The sequence below is a fragment of the Dipodomys ordii genome, unplaced genomic scaffold, assembly GCF_000151885.1.
Source record: "Dipodomys ordii isolate 6190 unplaced genomic scaffold, Dord_2.0 Scaffold104, whole genome shotgun sequence".
NCBI classification, from domain to species: Eukaryota; Metazoa; Chordata; class Mammalia; order Rodentia; family Heteromyidae; genus Dipodomys; species Dipodomys ordii.
In genome coordinates this window covers 501,974-510,890 of record NW_012267320.1, presented here as the reverse complement: position 1 = coordinate 510,890, position 8,917 = coordinate 501,974, and the positions used below count along the sequence as shown (strand labels likewise).

Genomic DNA, 8,917 nt, shown 5'->3' with positions numbered 1-8,917 from the left:
AGGAGGAGGAGGAGGAGGAGGAGGAGGAGGAGGAGGAGGAGAGGAAATGTATAACTTCATTCCTTAGCCTCCTGAGAGGCTACAACTACAGGCATGAGTTACTGATGCTGGGCCTATTCTCTGAATAGTGCTAATTTTACATCTTGCTCCTCGTTGGGATATCTTTCATTTCTTTTTTCTTGCCTGCTTGCCCTGGAGGAACTTTATCTTCATTTTTTCCCTTTCACCCTGTATTTGAAGAGGGTTTGACTTTATTCTTGTCATCCCCAGTTGAGGACAACACAAGAAAGAACTGCTTTACCATAACCAGCTGCAAAGCAATCCTTACTTTAGCATCTTGGAAGGAAGCTGCTCTCCGTCAAAGCTTCTGGAAAAGTCAGGACTCTTCCTCCCGGGAGAACTTGAGGTCCCGAGTGGAGTCGAGCCAGCAGCCATCACAGTGTAAGGAGAGAGCTGTTTTGGAAGCCTTTTCCTCTGGTGAGTGTCAGTTACAGCAGACAGGAGATCTGTTTGTGTTGGTGTTGCTGCTTTTCTTCTAAATTTTCTTTTGTCTCTTGCACACATAAGTTTGGGTTCTCTGTTATTGCTTTCTGATTTAGTTTTTTTTTATTTTTTAAAGGTCCAACGAGCATGGTATGTTCCCAGTTTAACTTAAATTTCCCACCTCTGCTTGATTTTTTTTAGGGAAGATAAAATACATGTGGAAGGACTGGGTACATTTTTCTTTTCAATGAGATCAATGTTTTTTTTTTCTTTTTTTAATGGTGTTTCCCTCCCCCCCAAACATTTTATGTGTGTTCATTACTGAGAAGAAGACAACAAAAAAAGTGGGGTACAGGTGGGAGAGCAAAGAAGGGAAGGGCAGAAGGAGAAATCCATGCAGTGGGGGTGATACAGGAAAATCCTCCTTCCCCAAAGTCAAACGGGGCTTTGTAGGGTGGGTAGGAGTTGGTCAGGAGTTGATCGGGAGTTTTCTCGATAGGTACTCATTTTGCAAAGGTCAAAGTGGTTCCTTTAATGTGGAGTTTCAGAGACGTGGCCATCTCTCCGAACTACAAAGACTGCGCAGATTTGGCCTCCACAGAGAGAGGAATGTGGCCAGGGGGTGTTTTTCAGTGAGTGACTGCTTTTTTCTTTTCTTTTTCGTTGGTCATGGGGGCTGAACTCTGGGTCTGGGCACTGTCCCTCAGCTCTTCAGCTCAAGGCTAATGCTCTACCACTTGAGCCACAGCACCACTTCCGGCTTTTTTCTGCTTATGTGGTGCTGGGGAATAGAACCCAAGGCCTCATCCATGTGAGGCAAGCACTCTACCACGGAGCTGCTTTCCCAGCCCAGAGTGACTGCTTTTGATGCAGGAAATCCTAGGTTACTCGGAGGCCTCGGTGTGCAGCTGAAGGGCCTGGCTGTGTGGCTGCTACACCACCAGGTGGCGCTGGCGATCGCACATCTTTCAGGGCTGGTCAGAAGTGCCCTGGTGGGTTTCTGGTCGCCCTGGCCAGGCCCGGAAAGCACCAGAAGACCTCTCTACCCCAGCCAGCGGTGGCAGAAGACAGGGGCTTTGCTGGGGGTGCCTTCAGCTGCAGATGCAGTGACCCCAGGACCGGGGTGTTGTGCTTTACTGTCCTAACTTTGCAACTGCAGGAAAATCTTTGAGGAGGAAGAGGCTGAATCTCAGACCCAGGGCTGTGGGAAGGAAGCGGGGCTCAGTCTGTGTCCCTGGCATCTGGAGAAAGCGCTGTGGGCGGAGACAATCATCACCCACCTCCAGGCTGCCTGCCGCCCGCCGGTGAAGGGGTGGGGTGGGAGGAAAACGGGGCACGGGGGCTGGGTGTGGCTCCGGGGACAGTGCTCGCTCTGTGTCCTCAGCCATGAGAGGAGGCAGGGGAGTGGGGACAGCGAGAGACTTTGGGAACATGGGGCTCTAGGCGAGACATGCACACTTGCGTAAAATCAGCTTTGACTGGATATTGCTAGGCAAATGCTCCATCTCTGAGCCGTGTCCTCTGGAGACTTAAAAAATATTAATAACATTTGTTTTGTGCTGGTCTTGGGGTTTGAACTCAGGGCCTGGGTGCAGTCTCTGAGGTGTGTGTGTGTGTGTGTGTGTGTGTATGTGTGTGTGTGTGGGTGTGTGCTCAAGGCTAGCATCCTACCACTTGAGCCACAGCACCACTTTTGGCTTTTTGGTAGTTAACGGGAAAGAAGAGTCTCACAGACTTTCCTGCCCGGGCTGGCTTTGAACTGCGATCCTTAGATCACAGCCTCCTGAGTAGCTAAGATTACAGGCATGAACTATCAGTGCCCAACTTGGAGACTTTGTATATGGTCACAGCCAGGGCTGGGGTGCTACTAGTGTAGAGGGTAGAGACCCAGAAAGTTGCCAACCCCTTTCAGTGTCATTCGCCCCCCACCTCTCGAGCCAAGAATAACAAAACCCCCAACACCTTGAGGGGCTGCGGGCAGGGAGGGAGGGCAGGCTGCAGGTGCTGCGGATTTGGGGCCAGGGAGCTTCACCAGCTTCACTGCTCTTTACCAGCTCCTCCGGAGGCCGGCGTGGGCCCTGGGGCCTGACGCCCTCGAGCTCCTAGCCAGGGGGGCTGAGCTTGGCAGCCACGCGGACTGGGGCCAAGATCGATGACTGGTTCAGAGTCCTCCCCAGGAGGACCCGCCACCTGGCGGCAGACTGCTGCCTTTGAGCCCAGGCCTGAGCTTCCCGAAGCCTGAAGCCAGGAGGTCAGTCTCAGCGCTCTCACGTCTAACGTGCGGCCACCTGTTCTCAGGTCCGCCTTCACCAAAAGGAGCCTGATTTCCTGCTCCTGTGCGCACTGCGTTTAGCGACTCAGGCCTCACGGATGAAGCGAGCTTGGTGCTGTGTGCCTGCCGGCCGCTCATCGAGAGCATTGTGGCTTCCTCCTGTTCTCTCCTTTGAGTTCCTGGCATTGGGGAAAATTAGCTGCCATGTTAGGATCCCTCAGCAGCCTCCATCGAGGCCCAAGTGGCCGGCACGGGCCTCCAGCCCCAGCGGTGTGAGGGTGCACCCCCAGCCAGCATCTCTGCAGCTTCATGAGACACCCCGAGCCCGAGATCGCAGCCTGCCACTCCCTGGACTCTTGGTCTGCAATAGCCACAAGGTAACGAACGGACTCTTCTTAGCCTCCATGTGTTGGGGCAAGTGGTTACACAGGAGGTGATGCCTGACACACGTGCTGTGAGTCCTTAGGTGAGTTAGTGAGCTCTGCAGTGTCCCTCTCTGTGCCATGGGGAGGATGGTGGCGTAGGGAGGATGTTGTGAATGAATGAATGCAGAATACAGTAGGGGTTCCCTAATGTGGGCTATAACTGGTTATTGGTAAGAGAGTGATCTCAGGCAAACTTAGGAAGGCCAGGGAGGAAGCGGAGTTGTGCTGAAAGGAGATAGAGAGCACCCAGCCACTTGGCAGATGCTAACGACCCAAACTCAGTGTAAGAGACAGGATGGCTTCAGGTCATGGGTGATCAGGGAGCTGAGCTGCGGAGAGGAACTTCCTGTATGGCGTAGGGATCGCACAAAGCTCAGCATCCTGCGTTTCTTAGGAAATTTTGACAGCCAGTGTGTGGAATCTCCCCCACACTACAGGTGATGGCAACAAGCCTCTCCAATGATTGGCTTGGAGAACTTGACAAAAACCTCTCCCCCAACTCATTTTTGAGGTAGGGAGAGAGAGAGAGGAAGGAGGAGGAGGAGGAGGAGGAGGCGGGGGGGGGCGATATATTTGGGCCTGTGTGCTCAGGGAAGCCCTGAGCTAGCAGAAGGGCTGTTCACCATTGTGACATCTTTAGTATCATTGCTATTAACATTGTTATATATGGACAGCTCGTCTTCAACTGTTATTTTTCTCTCTGGCCTGGGAGGGAAGGTTGTAAAACTCCAACTCAGTGCATAGGTCTCTGGGGAAGCCAGGCTTCTCAGGACAGTTCCGAGCGGCAGGTGTGCCAAGACTGACTCTGGGGTTGGTGACGGAGCTCCTCTCAACACCAGGATTAGTGGAGGCCTCGTGAGCACTGGCGCAGTTTCCAAGGCCTCCTGCAGGCTGGGCAGTACAGCACATGCATAGGCTGTGCTGGCTTCCGTTAGCACACACCCCGTCAGGGGGCTCCAACAAGGCCCGGCTTCCCACAGGTCATGTCTGTCCTAGTCCTACTCTGCACCAGCATGTCTAGACTGAGGCAGCAGAGGGCGCTCACCGCCTGTGCTCACAGCGTGGGCAGGCTCGGTAGTATGTGGCCACCACCAAATCCTTGCGGTGGCTTGACTTTATGTGCTAACTTGACTGGACACGGTGTGCCCAGAGGTGTGATAAATATATAAAATAATATGTATCATTCTTGGTACCTCTGAGAGGCGTTTGTACTAGTAGACTCCGTAAAGCTAATTGCCCTATGCAGGGTGAATGGTCTGTTTCCAATTGATTGAAAGCCCAGAACTGAACCAAAAAGGCAGAAGAAAAAGAGAAGTTGCTCTTTCTGCCTGACTGCCTGGGAGCTGGCACAGAGGCCATGGCACTGCACCAGGAGCCTCCCCGGGGCTGCAGCTTGTCAGTTACAGATCTCAGGATCGCCTAGCCTGCATAAACACACGAATCATTTATAATAAATTATCTATCACCCATCCATCCATCCATCCATCCACCCATCCGGTTATAGATAGGGGTGTTTGTTTATGTGTATCTACCACAATGTAGAAGCCTGTATGTCTGCAGATAAGTGTATATATTTATGGGTGTGTGAGATTCATATGCTATTGGGTATAATCTCTGGAGAATCTACAGACTGTGCAGAACGCTGCAGCCACTGTCACTGGAACCTCACAGCTCACCTGCTCATCCACTCCCAACAACACCAGCTGCTCCCAGCTGTGTGTGTGTGTGTGTGTGTGTGTGTGTGTGTGTGTGTGTGTCTGCAGGGCCTCTGAGAAGTTCCCAGGCAAGGTGCTGAGCCTGAGGCTCACATCATTTGTGGACATTTCCTCCGCTCCCCTGACTCCACACGTTCTAGCTAGTCTCAAAGCATAGATCTAAGAAAAAGGCTTAGCTTCCACAGTCCTGGTCAGATACTAACAATGTCAGGACATTGGCGTCCTCTTGTCTTTCTATTCTCTTCAGAAAACAAGAGCTCTTGTGTGCTGCCTTTCCTGACATTTGCCAACTGATGCTGACAGCTGGAGGCGCTCAGGGGAGGGGAGGGGATTCCCAGGGTGGGAAGGGATAATGAAGGACCATCCAGAGCTGGCCGGATGCTGCTCCTTGGATAGAGGCTTTCCTCTCATTTTCTGTGGTTGTTCTTTCTTGGTTTGCTCTTCCAGAAGGGCGGCAGACACCTGCTGGGAATTGGCACGGGAACCTGCCCGCTTCTATAATTCAACCTGGATCTTCTGATGACTGCCTGCATGAACCTGCTCATGTCGGTCTGTCTGGTGTGTAATGAGCTGGCCGGGCCGGGTCATTTTCTTAGGGATTTCTGCATTGAGCTGCATCCTTCCAAAGGGCAAAAAACGAATGAGCCACTTTAAAAATCTTCTGGGCATCCATTAAGCTGTCTTCCTGCGAGCGTACATGTGGCTGGTGAATTCTGTGTGATCAGGTCACAGGAGGGGAGGCGGTGACGAGGGAGAGGAGAAAGCAGAGACCCAAACTGCTGAGCCCTTGGGAGCTGCAAAGGCCTCCTCTGAGGGACATCAGTGACACCTGGCACCCTTTAATCTCACTGGCAAAGATGACTGAGTTGTTCACACCCTCTACGGAAGGAGATTCACACCCATTAGTGTTATCTGCAAATATCACAACTATGGATAGCAACTGGGCAATATCCTTAAGTATAAAACATGTGCTGGGAACTGATAGCTGGGCACTTGTAATCCTAGCTATTCGTGAGGCTGAGATGGCTTCAAGCCATCATGGGCAGGAAAGCCTGTGAGACTCTTACTTCCAATTAACCACCAAAATGAACTGGAAGTAGAGCTGTGGCTCAAGTGGTAGAGTACTTGCCTTGCATGAATGAGGCCATGAGTTCAATTCCTTGGCACCACATTAGCAGAAAAAGCTGGAAGTAACGCTGTGACTCAAGTGGTAGAGTGCTAGCCTTGAGCCAGAAAGCTCAGAGATAGCACCCAGGTCCTGAGTTCAAGCCCTAGGACCAGTGCACATGTGTGTACCTGCACACATGCACACTAGTAAAATATGCACATCCCTCCATCCCATCAGTATTATTTCCAAAATTCCATTCCATAGAAACCAAAGAGGTTGATTTAAAAAGCAGGCAGTCCTTCAAGACAATCTTCCACAGAGCACCAGTGCATAAATGATCACACACCCCTAAGATGGGATGTTATTTTGCAGTTTAAAAAGACCTAATCAGCTGAGTGCTGGTGGCTCACTCCTGTATTCCTAGCTACTCAGAAGGTTAAGATCTGAGGACCACAGTTCTAAGGCAGCCCAGGCAGAAAAGTCTGTGTGACTCATCTCCATATACTTGGAGAAGTAGAGGATATTTCTGGAAAATCATTCCAATGATTGTGAGCATGGGTTTTGCCTGGGTAAAGGAACAGAGGCCTAGTGGAGGCTCTGGTTCCGTTGTACATTCTTTTATGTATATGAATGTCTTCTATGCATGTAAAAATACTGACATCAAATAAATGAGGAACAAGAAATTGATCCTCCTCTGTCAGCAAAGACATTTGGCTCTGGGATATCGGCCACAGTTCTAAGACACGGTTGATGACAGTGACGGGCAAAGTGTAAGTGCCACTGACAGGAGGTTCATCCCCCTGCCAAGCTGGCTGAGTTGGGGGAGGGGTATTGAGGTGGTGCCCGTCTGGGGAGGAAAGAACTACAATGCACCTGGTGTGTCCTCTCCATGTGAGGTGTTAACCGGAGCACACAGGTAAACAGAGACCTGCGCCTTGGGTGAGGGTCTCAGCTCATATGCACCAGGATGCAGGACCCAGAGGTGGTAGGGAGGGGTCGGAGCATATGTAAATGAGTGCAGGGCGGGGCTGGAGAGCCTAAAGGCACGCAGACTCAAACTCCTGAGAGACACCAAAAGCAGCTTGTTGTGCGTGAGGCCTGGCGGAGAAGGGACCCTGAGTGTCCTAGCTGGCTTGCACCTGGACTGCCAGGAGGGAGGAGTCCTTCCCCCAGGCCCTGGCCTGTAGGGGCTGGACCCCACAGCACCCAGAACCCAAGGTTTCTAGAAGGGGGCCCTGGGCTGAGGGCTGGTCACTCCTAGAACCCAGTGCGACGGCTCCAGGCGCTTGGAGCTGCCTCCGTGGTCAGCCCGAGAGGCCCTGTGGCTGGAGGCTGGAGGATCAGCTGCTGGAAGCCAGCAAGGGCGAGAGATAGTTGGGTCCCGCGTTTTTTTTCCTCAGTCACATGGCCCGGGGGACTGTGCAGGTGACCAAGGTTGGTCTCTTAATCACAATACAAATAGGCAAACGCTTCCCATTCTGTACCAGCCGACCGCACTGAGTATCATTCAAGCTCTCCGTCCTGTTCCATGCCTCTCAGGAAGGAGGGAGGAAGCGGGGAGGGAGGGAGGAAAGAGGGGCCGGTCCTTCAGCTGAAGCCTCACCTACTGCTCTGCCCTTTTGTGCGGCCCGTGGCTGGAAGGTGGGTGGGATGAGCATTGACTCCTCACGACAGTTGGGGTGAGCCACGTGTTTGGGCTTTTCTTCCTTGATTTATAGCTCTGGGCTTTTCTTCACCCCCAGTGGGAATCGTCAATTGCTTCTCTCTGCATTCAATGTGCCGGTTTCAGCAAACTCATCTCCTTTTTTGTTTGCTGCTTCTAGTCTAATCTGCTCTGGGAAGCTAGTCAACTGAACTTGTTAGGATTTTTTTTTTTTTGGGTCCGGTTGTGGGGCCTGAACTCTGGGCCTGGGCGCTGTCCCTCAGCTCTTCAGCTCAAGGCTAGTGCTCTAACACTTGAGCCACAGCACCACTTCCGGCTTTTTTCTTTTTGCTTATGTGGTGCTGAGGAATCGAACCCAGGGCCATGCATGCAAGGCAAGTGCTCTACCACAGAAATACCTTCCCAGCCCCCTTGTTAGGATTTCTTGTTAGAAAAATAAAAGATGAAGGCCATGCTTACCTTCTTATCATTTTTATATATGATGCCAAAACCTTGCGATGTTACCTACATCTTTTGTGGTTGCATTTGGATGTTCTAAGATGCATTCTAGAATCTACATGGATCAAGTTGCCAGATAGAGAAGCAATAGATGGTTGAAACATTTTAGTATCCTGTTTATTATGAGTTTGGTCAGATTGGCTGACTTGAAGGTTTGTTTCATTGGGCCCCATCATCCAAGATAGGAAATGTCCTCTGGTCTGACATGAGACAGATATAAAGCATGTGAAGGAGAAACAGAGACTTGGCCAGTTAGCCTTTAATTTAGCACATGTCCTTGTGCTTGAACTAATGGGGCTTGAACTATTGGCATGGGCACTGTCCATGAGCTTTATTGCTCAAGGCTAGCATTCTACCTCTCAAGCAACAGCTGTCCTTCTGTTTTACCTGGTTAATTGGAGATGAGTCTTATAGGCTTCCTGCTCAGGTTGGCTTTGAACTATAGTTCTCAGATTTCAGCATGCTGAGTAGCTAGGATTACAGGCATGAAGTCACCAGTGCTTTTTTTAGCTGACTTTTTTTGGTTGGTCGTGGGGCTTGAACTCTGGGCTTTGGGTGCTGTCCTTGCACTCTTCAACTCAAGGCGAGCCCTCTACTGCTTGAGCCACAGCGCCACTTCTGGTTTTCTAGTGGTTTACTGGAGATAAGAGTCTCATGGTCTCTTTGTTGCTTTGTATGTCCCTCCCCCACAGTATAACCCCTGCTTTCACTATATTTGATGTCAGTATAACTTGTGGAGGAGATGGGGAAAAA

General features: G+C 51.1%; 1 protein-coding gene across 1 annotated transcript in view; it reads right to left on the bottom strand.

Moving 5' to 3' along the window:
- Window positions 1-8,917, bottom strand: part of Kcnj6 (potassium channel, inwardly rectifying subfamily J, member 6) — a 34,525-nt gene that overhangs the window by 10,356 nt on the left and 15,252 nt on the right. The gene's annotated exons all lie outside the window — the stretch shown is intronic.